The sequence below is a fragment of the Natator depressus genome, chromosome 2 (genome assembly GCF_965152275.1).
Source record: "Natator depressus isolate rNatDep1 chromosome 2, rNatDep2.hap1, whole genome shotgun sequence".
Classification (NCBI taxonomy): Eukaryota; Metazoa; Chordata; order Testudines; family Cheloniidae; genus Natator; species Natator depressus.
Window position 1 is genome coordinate 40,691,313 of NC_134235.1, and position 15,032 is coordinate 40,706,344.

At 41.5% G+C, this 15,032-nt stretch overlaps 1 protein-coding gene across 2 annotated transcripts in view; it reads right to left on the minus strand.

Moving 5' to 3' along the window:
- Window positions 1–15,032, minus strand: part of CPQ (carboxypeptidase Q) — a 246,820-nt gene that overhangs the window by 170,679 nt on the left and 61,109 nt on the right. The gene's annotated exons all lie outside the window — the stretch shown is intronic.

Below are 15,032 nucleotides of genomic sequence, written 5' to 3' on the forward strand. Positions count from 1 at the left end.
TGTATCAATCCTCCTCTTAAATTTTATTTGATTTATTTTTCTTTGTTAAGAGAGAGCAGGACAAGACTGTCCAAATCAAAGAAATGTTCTTTCCATGCACTTGTTCATCCAACTTGCTGAGGAAAATGTTTTCTGAGGACCAGAGGTGGGCTAGTGATTTTCATTAGAATGTAAAATAGTGATCACCATCTTTATAAGCAGTATGTTCAAATCTAGCTAGTTTGGGCCCTGGAGCAGTGAAGCTGCATCAGCAGACACTAGCTTCGCAAGCAATCACCCAGGGTTATGGGCAGGCTGGTGCAGATTAGATTAAAGATAGCTCTGGTGTGTCTACCTGAGTTGCAATCACATCCCATCATTGCCGTCTAGACATGCCCTACAGGAGCGTAAAAAAGACTCCAAACCATGATAAGATTGTCAGATGTAGGTCAGATAGAGAAAGCCCAACCTGCCTAATAGAGTTCTGATATAACAGAATTGTGGAGGTGGAAGATGGAAAAACTGTACATTCTCTCTACATGACATGGGGGTCAGAGACTTCTGGTCTTGGGCTACTGCTAGGAAAATTTAAGTGAAAGAAAGAGAGTGTTCCAATGAGACAATTACACACAGAGACACACTCAAGACAGCACCAGTTTAACATCAGGAGAACAAAGTGCTGCAGAACACTTCTCCAGCTAAACAACAAAAGCAAAAGGTGGAGTTTTCTTCTCCCCCGCCTATTCACTTCAGTGAGGTGCAAGACCTAAAGTCTCATGAAACAGTAAGCACGGCCATTTTTACCTCCGGAAATTAAATACAAAAACTATGTTAATGGTATATTAGGGTTACAGATATACACTCATGCATAATATGAATAGGCAATTTATGAGGATATTTGAGTGTCTACTTTAGAAGCTGCAACTTACAATTTTAGAAGCACAACTATATTTTACAAATAAATATCCATATGCAGAATTCATGTCTTGCTATCAAATAAAATCCATCACTGTAAAATATTCTGCACTATATACTTAAAAATACTTCATAGTAGAACTCGCTAAATTATTCACTGAAAATAATATTTGTTTGCAAATTTTGTTCATTTTCCTGTTCATAAACCTATTGTGATTTCTACAAGTCAGTCCTGAATGTATATCATTCACAAGTATTCATTAAATAGTTTATAGGGACAGTTTGCAGCCTATGCTGTTCATTCAACTGTTTGTTTCATCTGTCCGTATGTATTATTTGTGGTGTGTGATTGGGTACAAGTCACATAACGTTGTTTCTACTCCATAATTGGATGACAAAATTTCAAAACTAGAGAACGCAAGTGGATCAAAGCATTTTTTCATCTGAATTTGCTGATTTGTCAAACTTGAAATGTTTTGCAAAGACAGTTCAATTTCAACAAAGTTCTGACAGAAGAGAGACAGGTTTAAAAACCTGTCTGGTTTCCTGCCAGCTCACCCGCCTGGCTGCTTGACAGTCTGTCTCAGAGCTAGGGCTCCATTCCCTTTTGCAGGGAATTTCAAAATTTGGGGGGGGGCGGGGGGAAGGGGGTTGTTCCAAATCTGAACTAAACCAAAATTTTAAATGTCAAAATCCTCCACAAAAAGGAATTGCCTCTCTCCACCCAGCTCTACTTCAATTTTCATCTTGTCAGCTACATTGGTTTCCCACTATTCACATCCGTAAGTCGTTATGGAAAAATTAAGCTTTTCTCCAGTCAAATCTTTGTACCCTCAAGAAATTAATTCTCCTGACAAGAAAAAAATTGAAGTCTCTGAGATACAGTGCTGGCAAAGACTCTTGCATATCTTCTGGATAGAAAAGAAAATGAATGCTTATGTTAGAAATATTATTGAAGAGAAGCAGCCCCTGCTGTCAAAAATGAACAGGCACAAACTTGACAAACTTGGTCACATCAGGTATAGAGATGGAAATAACTTCAAGAAAGTTATCATGGAAGCAATAGTGGTAGGTAATTGTAGTAAGAGATGGACCAGCGAAGAGACAGATAAACGGTGTGTAGCAGATCATTGGGAGGTCAGCTACTGAGTGCTCGAAGCTACTGATGGATTGAGAAGGCTTTTGAAAATACTGCTCTGATGTATGTCACCAATAGTCAGACATGAATAAATGGATTTTACTTACTTGGTTACCCAGATCTAGTAGAGAATAACGACTGTACAGCACATGACAAACAGCATACTGCTGGTATGAATTTTTAGTCAAATGAACACTCAAGCCAAAATCCATGAGTCTTTCAGGTTTCTTTCATGCCTCTACTACCCAGTAGTTGTCTGAAATGTGTCAAGCTGAACATTATGCTTTTAATCATAGTTCAGGTTTTCTATAATCAGCTAGCTCTACATTATAACAGTCACCCACATTGCACATACTATTCACTATACAACAAAACGTGTCATGCGGATGAGTTAGTATTACTATGAGAGACTTAGCTTTTAGCTTTCTGATTTGTTTATTTAAGTTTATGACCTTTGTTGCATTAACTTTTTTCTTCATTTAATATACACTAGGGGGAGATTTTCAAAGGTACAAATGGGACTCCCCTTTCTGGCCTCTGAAAACCTTCATACAGAAGAAGCAATGCCTACAGGCTACTATAGGCAATGATTTGCAATGTGGTTTGGTTGATTGCCCCTAAGGGCCAGCGTGTGACACTTTTACCTTACCTAAGGGGTTCCACTGACTCAATGGGAAATTAGTGGAGTGAGCTACTACACAATGTAGGAAAAGGGTTAAAGGAATCCAGCCCTAAGCAAGTTTTACTGAAGAACAGTTATGCTTCTAACATTATAAATTGCAGCTGCACTCACTATTCCAAAAAGAAAAGGAGTACTTGTGGCACCTTAGAGACTAACCAATTTATTTGAGCATAAGCTTTCGTGAGCTACAGCTCACTTCATCAGATGCTGTAGCTCACGAAAGCTTATGCTCAAATAAATTGGTTAGTCTCTAAGGTGCCACAAGTACTCCTTTTCTTTTTGCGAATACAGACTAACACGGCTGTTACTCTGAAACCTGTCACTATTCCAAGTAGCTATGCTAGTTTTCTCATGGGTATGTCTAGTCACAAAGCGTCTTTGGCAAGTTTGAAACAAAGAACTCTCTCTGACATTCTGGGCTGTACTACTTCTACTCTTCTACTTTCCAGCACTATGAATTATGAAGAAAAGGAAGGACCATCATCTAGTTAGGGCCCTACGAAATTCACAATCCATTTTGGGCAATTTCACAGTCATAAGACTTTAAAAATCGTAAATTTCATTATTTCAGCTATTTAAATCTGAAATGTCATGATGTTGTAACTGTAGGGATTCTGACCCAAAAAGGAGTTGTGGGGGGGGGGGGGGGGGCTCACAAGTTTATTGTAGGGGTGGATTACGGTATTGCTACCCTTACTTCTGCACAGCTGCTGGCTGCAGCACTGCCTTCAGAGCTGGTCAGCTGGAGAGCAGTGGCTGCTCGCTGGGAGCCCAGCTCTGCAGGCAGAGTTGCCACCAGGAGCAGCGCAGAAGTAAGGGTGGCATGGTATGGTATTGCCACCCTTACTTCTACGCTGCTGCCTGCAGACCTGGGCCCTCAGTCAGCAGCCACCATTCTCTGGTCGCCTAGTTCTGAAGGCAGCACAGAAGTAAGAGTGGCAATAACATAACCACCCTAAAATAACCTTTCGACCCCCCCTGAAACTCCTTTTTGGGTCAGGACCCCCCAATTTGAGAAAATGTCTCCCCCCTGAAATCTGTTTAGTATAGGGTAAAAGCACACAAAAGACCAGATTTCACAGGAGGAGACCAGATTTCACATTCCGTGACACATATTTCATGGCCATGAATTTGGTAGGGCCCGACATATAACGTTGTTACAGCCTTGGATCAGTGACCCTTTGTGGATACTCACTAGGTTGCTGTAATAGACCCAAAACTTGGATCCCATTTGCTTCTAGGCTAGCGAGTTCTGGACAGATTCATCACTCCTCAAGCTCTGGGCTTCTCGGCAGAGTCTCGGAATCCAGATCCTCTATTTAGCACCCTTTCCTGAGATATGGGAACTATGCATTCCAACTGTATAGACTCTCAAGGAAATGCTGGCTCTCCCAAACCTCCCCAGTAGCAATTGCATGCTCCCAAAAGTTCCAATGCCATGAACCCTCTGGATTACGGTTTCACCCTTTGGAGACTACATGACAGTTAAAGCAAGGAACACCCAGACCTTGCAAAGGAATTTCTAGACTAAATCACATTTTACTCATACACAAAGCACAAGAGATACACAGATCTCTGAAAAAAAAATCCTGCATGAAAATCCCTCTCTAACTACTCTCTGAGCCTTTTGGGTTTTGGTCAGTCCTTTCAGAGTCCCAAGAGCTGCCGTCTCCTCCTGCCCAGTGAGAGAGAGCCCTTGCTAAGAGCAGATCCTCAGTGGTTTCCCGTCCCTTGTCAGGTGATTTGCTTTTTGGTTACAGCTCATCTGAACAGTAGACTGGGAAAACTGGTTCCCCTGGGCTCATTGTTCTAGGTTGCTTCCATCTGAATGGAAGACCATCCAGGTTAATCATGACTGATTGCACTCTACTGCTAACCCTCTATAGTAGGCACATAGAGTTGCTGCTAACACCTGACTATCCCAGTCCAAGATGCACTAGTGAAGGCACAGTGCAATTTACAATCAAAATGGTGTTTATAAAACAAAATGGAGTATGCAGATGGAGACATATACAGACACATATTAATCTGTCACAAGCACCGATAATAATTATACTGAGCACTTATCATGGTTACTGTTGAAAGGCAATATATACCAACAGCACCCATGCAGTGATATCTGATTGCATGATTATTTCCGAGTTCAAATACAGAGAAATAATTGCACAATCTCAGATACTACCACACAGTAATATTTGGTAAGTGTTGACTTTTTAATAACAACTCCTTTACCTCTTCAAACACTGCACAAACAGAAATTAATCCGTATAACATGCTTAAGTATTTACCCATTTTACAAACAAATTCCTGGCTTTAATTCTCATGATCCTTCTAGTCTCTCTATACTATGTAGTCACTGCACCCGTGCAGATGGATGTAAAGTGCTACCAAAGCAGAATGATAGCATTTCTACACCAGCTTTACAGAGCTGCAAATGTCTACATAAAGTGCAATGCAGTGAAGAATCAGGCCTATTGCACCTCCATTTATCCCCAAAGAGTCTTTTAACTTGGCCAGGATCTCCTTTGTCATCTCCTTACTTATGGATGTACCACTTCTCACCACGCAAGCATGACACCCACATTTTGGTGTGACAAAGGTGATGGCACTCGTCACTAAAAGGCACATATACTGTGGCAATGAGCAACAAAGCAGTTCCTATATGTAAATAAAAATTAAAACATGAGAGCATCACATAATATAAGCAAGTTTTATTTAAATTTTCAGAGTTGCCAGATGTAGCTGGATTTCTAGAACTCTGGTTAGTGTCAGCAATAGCAACAACTGCATGTATTAAAATCCCCAGCCCTGCAATGACAAAGCAAGGTGAAAGGAAGAATCAAGGTAGATGGATTAGAAGCATTACACTAAATGAAAGAAGAAAAAAGTATAACTTTATGCCCAAATAAATGTTTAACGCCACAAATATCCTTTAACTTGTATCTTATTTTGGAAAGTATTAAATACTCTCAACAATTTTTCCTGGCACAACAGGTTTGTTAAAGTGCCATTTAAATGCTTGTATTTGATTTAAAAAAAAAGAAGCTCTACTTAGATAAGTCATTTCTATTTACAGGATTTCAATAAGCATGTTTATGCACACTACAGTAATACAATAAAAGTAAGTAAATTCACTTGCTCACATGCAACAATGATCCACTTAAGTTTCTTTCTCCTTAGCAGGTAGAGAGCTTAAATTTTGGCTGCCTGATTTCCTATTGGAATTGAAGTCTACATTTTAGCTGTCAAGCTTCACTGAAATCTCGTCACCTGCTAGGAAATGGACCTGTGAAATTGAGCCTCTATCTGACTGCTGTAGAGGACAAAACACCACAACATGATTAAAGTACTATGTTGCACATGTAGGTTTCCTAAAGGGCTCGCAGTTGTTTGCACCGAAAAAATCCAATTGTAGTATTATGTAGAAATGATTTTTTTTAAATTAGATATTCAAATGGAAAATCATTTACTGGCATAAAGATTTGTGTTTTGGAAACTTGAAAAGTGTAAATATGATTTGGATTGTCTATACAATTAATCTTGGCTTTTTCCACTACAAACCGTACAATTCTTCTCAAACCCCAAGAGAATGAAACTCAAGATTATTTAATTAACCAAGAAACCGTGAAACAAGTTCACAGATGGATTAGAATATATCCAATTTCTCCAGATTTGGGAGCCTAGGGCAAAAGCAAAGAAGAATTGTGAAAAGGAAGAGAGAATAGGATTGTAGGAAATTAACATACATACAAAATCAGTTTAACAAAACAGGAGTAACTCCCAGCCCTTGCATGGCCCCAACATCCCACACCCTCACACACCAGCCAGACCTGCTAAAGTCATTTGGTAGGCTGTCCAGCTGGTGTCCATAACATTGTCAGGTTTCAGTAGCCCAACAGACCACCCTTATGCGCTGAATGCGGCCTGTGGAAGGTAGTTCTAAAAAACAAAAACTCCTAGTAATTCTAGTTAGTTGAAATAATAATTTATTAATTAAAGAGACAGACACCTTACAAAAACAAAATATCACTCAAGTCTGCAAATTGTTTACCTACTATTTTAACAAGATAGGCCTATTACTATCCTTAAAAGACCAAAGATTTAAAAAAAAAAAAATTAAAAAGTTTGTTTTCTATGTGCATTGTATAACACAATACTTCACTGTAGTCAGATTCCTCTTTGCCATATGGCAGCATGCGACACCAACAAGACAGAAACCAATAAAACAAAAAACATAGTTGTACTACCACAAAAACTGGCAAAAATGTAAGGGCTGGTATATTGTTTGGAACCATAATTTTTAGCCACTGGTTGAAACGCACTACATTCCAAATTTTCAAATTGAGTGTCCTTTTCAATTTCATCAGTCCTGCCCTGCTGTTCAAGTTAATCTTTAACTATTTACTTCCAAGCGTCTTTACTCAGTGTTTAAGCTTTTCTGTGTGAATAAGATAAATGTGAACTCTCTTGTTGTGCATCTAAAAAAGCACTTACATCTGTTCTTTCTCCCTGGTGTTAAGCGAGACAAACATCTAGCTAAAGGATAAATTAGTAATCCCATTTACTTTTGTGTGTCTAAAAATCTTTCAGTCTTCCTAGACAGGTGTCAGATACACAGTACAATCTTAGTTAAAGTCAAATGTCTAGGGAAAACTGTAATTTGTTCAGTTGAACATCAGTTTGCATGACAAGTGCTAGACCACAACAGATGGTGTTACTGAAGAAAAAGTGATGACAAACCCAGTTCATGTTGTGTGTGTATTGTATTCTTGTTTATTTACCATGATGTTATTTATTACAGCAAACTAAACTGAGAGTTGCAAGTAAAAATGAAATGACAAGTTGAAGGTTTCATGAGAACGTTTACAATTAAGAGTAGGCTAGGTTTCAGATATTTAGTAACAGTCACAGTCTAGCCCACTGGACCTACTGCCTGTTGATCCAGGCCACTTGCTGGGTTATAGGGCCAGCCTTCTGCTTCAGAGTGGGAGCTTTGATACATGCTCTCTGTTTGGCTCTCAGAAGATACAGGAAATGGAGCCCAAGGTCAGAGCTCATACTCATTTACTCTGCCTCAGACCTGGAATTTTACGAAAAGGAGGAAAATCCTCCCACCAACACATGCTCCCCCACAGGCCTGGAATCAGTCAAAATGCTGGAGTGTGGGGGCATCAAGAATGTATACAAAAGGGAGCTGGTGAATAACATCAGTGTTTGTATGTGACAGCAGGGGCAGGGCACCAGTATATGCACTGAAAAAAATGAGAATTTTGAGAGAGATTGGGGATATGGAAAGAGAAGGAGGAAGAGAATGAAAACCATTCAGGAAGGAGGAAGAGAACATTACAGGGAAAGCAAGAGAATAAAGGGAGAGGGAAGGAATAATTAGACCAAGGGTTTTAACTTTTACATCGTACCACCTATAACAGAAAAAACAGCAGAAACTAAAATGGAGTGAAGGGACAGAAAGGGGGAAAAGAAGAGAGAAAGCAACAAAGATAAAATAAAGTTAACTTGCTTTCATCTAATAACATTAAATGCTAAAAACAGAATGTTTGATACACAACTGAATGACCCATAAAACCTTTACCATAAACCTAAAATCTACCAGCACCATTTGCACATTTACACACACTCACTCAGCTTTGGGTATACAGATTTCCTCCCTCTGCATCCAAGGTACTTCCTACGCTATTTTTCATGTTGGGAGGAGGATGGCCAGCTAATCAAAATAGTTTCTGCTTGGGAATAGCAACAGGGTGCCAAATTTGGACAGAATAAGACTTAGAGGAACCTGGCTGGGAGAAAGTGTGCATATCAACAAGTTGTGGGCTGATGAAAAGATAGTACCTGGATTGCTCTATATTTTCCAGTGTGGCCCTGCTATGCGTGTTAAAAACATAAGAACAACCATACTGGGTTAGACCAAAGGTCCACCTAGCCCAGTATCCTGTCTTCCAACAGTGGCCAATACCAGGTGCCCCAGAGGGAATGAACAGAACAGGTAATCATCAAGTGATCCATCCCATTGCCCATTCCCAGCTTCTGGCAAACAGAGACTTAGGGACACCATGTTACCAGCTTGCTTACTTAACTGCTGCAGCAAAAAACTTTGCATTGCTTTCAGGCTGTGGTGAACATTTTTAGAAGATTCATTTGGTTCTTAGCATTTAGCTGTTACATAGACCTTTCCATTTTTTGAATGCCTGAAAAGCACTCAGCTTTGTCCCCTACTAACTGCTCACAAAGGGGTCATTAGATAAAGTTATGATACCATATAGTGTAAATCTCCTCTTCCTGCAGAAAAGAGGAATTTTTCTTTTAACTCTGTGCTTGATCTTATTTTTAACAACTAGCATAAATATCACTGAAACATTGCAACTGCTGAGAGATGTAGTTTATCTAGATCATATTTTAAAACTTATATTTTCCTCAAGATTTGTAGATTACTATAAGTTACAAATTCTTTCCTAACCCTATTTTTAAGGAGTGTTTTTGCCACAAAATACCCACTGACAGCTGATAAATCCTGCATTAGGTTTCCTGTACACTCACTTTGCTGTACATGTTTATAATTTCTGAACCTTACATTAGTCTATTAATCATTGCACAGTCAAGCTACTCAAAGGGCAAAACAAGTCAACATTTGGTCTCTCCAAAAAGCCAAATACTGTTTATTGATTTAAGTCAATATTTGTTTACATGAAAAGGTTTATTTTTTTCCCAATTTTTTTGTTACTGTTGGCCCAGGGTATCCAGCTTTGAAAGTCTTCTGAAGTGTTGACAATTTGGTGATGAAAGTTGCTATAGGGAGAAAGGCTGATTGTTGGAGAAAGAGACAGAGAGACTCAACATTTTCACAAACAAAGTCTCCTACACACTGTAGCAATTTTCTACTAAGGTCAAGTCTAAGCCCCATCAAAAACAAGTTACAAAATCCCCTTTCATTTCATGAGATTATGATTTGGCCCTGATGCATTAGTGTGGGGATATGTTTGGATCCCTACTTTAGCGACAGAATTACCATGCAATGTGTACACACCAAATAACCAACTGCAAGCTCATCCAAGAGGGGCAGGGGAACCTGGCAGTGGCAAACAGTAACCACCGTTTCCTACCCACCCATTAACTGTCTCCCCAAAAAGCCACATGCATCCACTGCTGAAAGTAGAGCAGTAACAAACCCTTCTCCCCCACCCGCAAAAGCCCACCAGCCCTTGTGAACCCTGCTCAGTGGAACCCTTCAGGGGCGTGGGTTCGTTAACATCTAGAGCAGAGATCCCCCATCATGCAGTGCTTCCCTGCTTTTCTGGTCCCAGAGTTCAGTGCGGTTCTTGCCTTGGAATCTCTGTTCTCCATTCTATGCGCTAATGGGGATGCCTCCCTGTCCCATCTTCAGGGGGGAGGGATAGCTCAGTGGTCTGAGCATTGGCCTGCTAAACCCAGGGTTGTGAGTTCAATCCTTGAGGGGGCCATTTAGGGATCTGGGACAAAAATTGGGGATTGGTCCTGCTTTGAGCAGGGGGTTGGACTAGATGACCTCCTGAGGTCCCTTCCAACCCTGATATTCTATGACTATAAATCCTGCTCTGACAACAGCAATCTAGCAATTACTTGCCCTAAATGGACCAAGGAGGAGCTGCACAGAAAGAAAAACTGGAAAAATAAAAAGTTGATTTAACTCCACATTGGGATTTTACTGAGTCTGTCTTTATCTTGCTACTCTTTAATAAGGAGCCTTAGTAATCTTAAAGTGTTGCGCTACTACAGAGTACTGATTTTAAACCCATGATTATTATTTTATGTTAATATTGCATTATCGCTTAAAAGCCACAGTGTTCTAGGCACTGTACAAACATATAATAAATGACAGCTCCTAGCTCAATGAACTTACAATATGAAGGACACAATTCTGCTTTCTGAATTGCTACTCCTCTATTCATCTGGAACAACTATAATATTGCCACTATTCATATCATCACGGAAGAAGCAAACAAGTGGATTTTGTACAAGGGCAAACAGATTTTCAGGATGACTTTGATAGGCTGCTATAATTCAATGTATTAGCCATTAATAAGTATATATATTTTAATATTCTGGGCCAAGATATAAATGTTCCAGCTGACAAAGTTAGTGAGATTAGCAGGGCATTGTATGAGTTGCATAAGTACAGGCCCGCCCTTTCAATACTGGGAAGAAATCTGTCACTGACTTTTCTCCTGTAGCCACCAGCCCTCCCAATGTGTTGCTCCCTTCACTGATGTAGCATTTCCCATTAATCAGTAAGGAAAAGCAATGCAACTTGAACTGACAATGGTCCCGACACTGATTGACAAGAGGTAATGCATCCAGCAGAGCTCATTCAGCACAGCTCATCAGGAGAATGGACAAAGAAAGGTGCAGGAGTTGGGTAAGAGAAAAAACAGAAGGAGGTGATGGAGACAGAAAATGCATCTTGGCTAGCACACTAACTCTTTTCAGTCACAGACAAGGAGAGCAGATTCAGGCATGAGGAAATGGCAGGAATGACAGGCTAGGCAGGAATGACACCTACCTTCAAACAGGAAAATAGATTTTAAAAAATAGCACTGAATGAGGAAAGAAAGAAGGGACAGCCTCATTCCTTTTCACATTCAAATGCCCAGTTGAAAAGGGACCCTGGTGGCTCTGGGCTGTTAAGTCTGGTTGGCGGCGCAGGCAGGCTCTCCACCTGGCTCCGTGCGACTCCCAGGAAGTTGTCGGCATCTCCCTCTGGGTCCAAAGCAGAAGGACGGCCACAGGGGTTCTGCATGCTGCTCCCACCCCCAGCAGCTTCCATAGGCCAGGAACCACAGCCAAGTGGGAGCTGAGGGGGTGGTGCCTGCAGGCACGGGCAGCGCGCAGAGCCACGCGGTCGCACCTCCGCCTAGGAGCCGGAGGAAGAAGTTGCTGCTTCCTGGGAGCCGCCTGAGGTAAGCGCCGTGCATAGCCTACACCCGCTCTTATGCCCAACCCCATGCCCCAGCCCTGAGCCCCCTCCTGCACCCCAAACCCTGGCCCCACCCCTGAGACTCCAGAGCCCATATCCCCTCCCACACTCCAACCCCCTGTGTCAGCCCAGAGCCCTCTTCCATGCCCCAACCCTCTGCCCCAGCCTGGAGCCTTCTCCTGCATCCCAAGCCCCTCATCTCTGCCCCACTCCAGAGCCCTCACCCCCTCTCATACCCCAACCTCCTGCCCCAGCCCGGATCCCCCTCCTGCACCCTGAACCCCTCATTTCTGGCCCCACCCCTGAGCCCACACCTCCTCTCATAGCCCAATCCCCTGCCCCAGCCTGGAGCCCTCTTCTGCACCCCAAACCCCTCATCTCCGACCCCACTCCAGAGCCTGCACCCCCACTCAGAGCACTCGCCCCTCTCACATCCCAACCCCCAGCCCGGAGCCCCCTCATCCACCCTAAACCCCTCATCTCCAGCCCCACCCCAGAGCTCACAGCCGGAGCCCTCTCCCATTCTCACACCCCAACCCCCTGCCCCAGCCCGGTGAAAATGAGCAAGTGAGTGAGGAAGAGCGTGCAATGGGGGGGGGGTGCGGATTGAGTGAGTGGGGGCGTGACCTCAGAGAAGGGGTGAGGCAAGGGGTGGGGCAAGAGTGTTTGGTTTTCTGCAAATAGAAAGTTGGCAACCCTAGATGTATCCCCCATTCTTTTGGTGTTCAACTGAACAACAAAAATTAGCTTCCAATACTCTTTGGAGAAATCAGATAAGATACTATTGAAGATATAATATTTGTTTTGCTACTGTTTTAAAAAAAAAGGAATGTGAAGTAAAATATTAAGTCAAATTACTATCTCTGTTAGCCATTTACTTAAGTTTTAACAATAGGTTCTGCTTAAAATGTATTTTCTAATCTTATTTTAGTTATCATCATAGTCTCAGAGATTCCATGGTGATGGAGACAGTGAGTGTATTTAACTCATCATGAAGGACACACAGAGTTTATTTTCGAGGCGGCATTTTAAACAGAGTTTCACCATGTGACAGTATACTGAATTAGCAGAGCTATAGCCAAGCTTTGCTCCTTGTATAGGGCATGAAGCTCAAAGACTCCAGCAGAGGAATGTCTAGCCATCTTCTGGCTTGCACTCATCAGTTTCTCTGTGGACAGCTGCTATAATAAAAAATCATGTTTGCACTTCTGTATTTATAACTGCCCAATCTTTGTGAAAAAATATGACAGGAACTATGATGTCAGCAGCATTTGTGCAGAAGACACGTATGCTAGCATTGGCCTTCTGGCATTTCTTGAGCTTTCTTTTTTTTTTTTAAGTATCAGAAATGGTAGAGTCTGCATACTTCCTGTATCAGTGTGAATGAATGTGCAGAATGAGATCTCTTTTGATAAATTAGTTATTCATCCAATGCGCAACTAGATGGAGGAATAAGTGTATTATAATGCTTTGGGTACACCTCAGCCAAAAAGAAGCCAATGTTACAAACTGAAACTCTTCTCACTTTCATAAGTTTCAGGTAGCTCTTCAAGGAAGCCTTATGGAAAGGATTTAATAACTATAATCTGAGTAGGCAAAACCTGCGTCCAACTTCAAATAAAGCCCCAATTGTGCAATTAGCTTCACGTAAGCTGAGTCAGTGAGGTTCTGCATGGGTTCAGAGGTCCATCTTCATGGTTCTCTGTGCAGGACTGGGATCTGGGCTGCATATTTAGAATTCAGCTCAGCTGTCAGACTGTGGGTCATCCAACCATCTGTAGATTTTACTCTACAAAGCATTTTCCAGGCAGCAAGCTCATCAATGATGTATTAATCTTTTTAAAATGTTATGCTTAAAGTCAAAATGTACCTGTCACCTTTTCTCTGTATGCCTCAATTTGCTTGCCTTGCAAGTGTTTCATCATGACTGTTGTGATGCACTCTGAGCCTGTGTTTCAGTGTATTATTAGGTTTTGAGCTCATCTTTAGCAAGATCTGCCTCCCAGACAGTAAACAGCTCCACATGTATTGTGACAAATACTGCAACCACCTGTAGTATCTTTGGGGGAAAATACTGTATTACATTTATTAATGGTTTACATATCATTGTGAGCCAGTATTATATGCAACTCCCAGGGGCTGGTTTGCCACAGATTCTCCAGGAACTAAAAACAGGATGGGTGTATTTAGTAATGCAAATCACTCAGGCTGTAAACACCTCAAGAGAGGTACCACCCTCTGGGTGGTTTTGCATATACTGGTTCAAACAAGGTTTTCCAGAGACTAACAGACAAAGAAAGGGCTTTTTGTACAAATAGCCTGAGTTTAAACTGATTCAGCGCCTTCTTTCTGATCCAGCAAACAGATAGGACCTTCTGTTCAAGGGGGGCTCCCAACCCTTGTGGAAGGGTTGGAAAGACTTTGGCCTACTAGAGCCCCCATAAAGCTCATGGGTGACCTCTGGTAAGCTTTTAGCATGTGTATAGCAACTTTTATTCTTTATCTGTTTTCTCTATAATGCTTTTTACCTTAAAAATAAATGTGCTTGCTTAGAAAGAGCTGTGCAGTCACTTGTAACAGCTGGCAATATAGTGGTCATAGCCCTCAAAGAAACAGCAATGCACAATAACTGGCTTTAGGCAGACTGGTTTGCTGGATATAGCACAGTGGAGGTCAGGGGGCTGTGCAGCCTTAAAACAATCAGAAGAGAGTGGTACAAAGTGTGTCCTTGCCCACAGACAGGTGACCAACAGAGATCTGAGACCTGACTGGGCATTCCTGGAGTGGGGGATACAGGTGCAGTTACTGACCTGACCACAGAGGGGGATACAGGTGCAGTTACTCTGAAACTGTGACACATATCTCCTCTCTCTCTCTTTCTTAGCCTGAACAAATTCAAACATGGAAGCCTCTCACCAAATACCATGACTGGACACTGTACATTCAAATAACCCAATTGCTATGTAAGGTTACCATACAATGGTCCATTTTAGCTCTACTGTGCCCTGGTGCTCAGTGCTTGCCATCCCACATATATTACAGATAATGTGGTTATTTTAAAAAAAGAATTGTGGATAAATGTTTGACAAATTCAAATCACATTCCTCACAAACCTAATGAGAACATAAAATATAATAGGCACTGGACATGATTCCAAAAAGTGGTGAGGATCTGCTAAATCAATATATTTTTGCCTGCTCCATCAACCTTAAAAAGTTCTCCAGAGGATACATAGTTTTCACATGGAATAAAATTTGGTGAAGGTAGGTCTGCATTTTCAGTTCTAGCATAGGTCATCTTTGATGGTTATCACAGCTGCTTACATAGCAGTCGCTGGAACCTTCCTATTG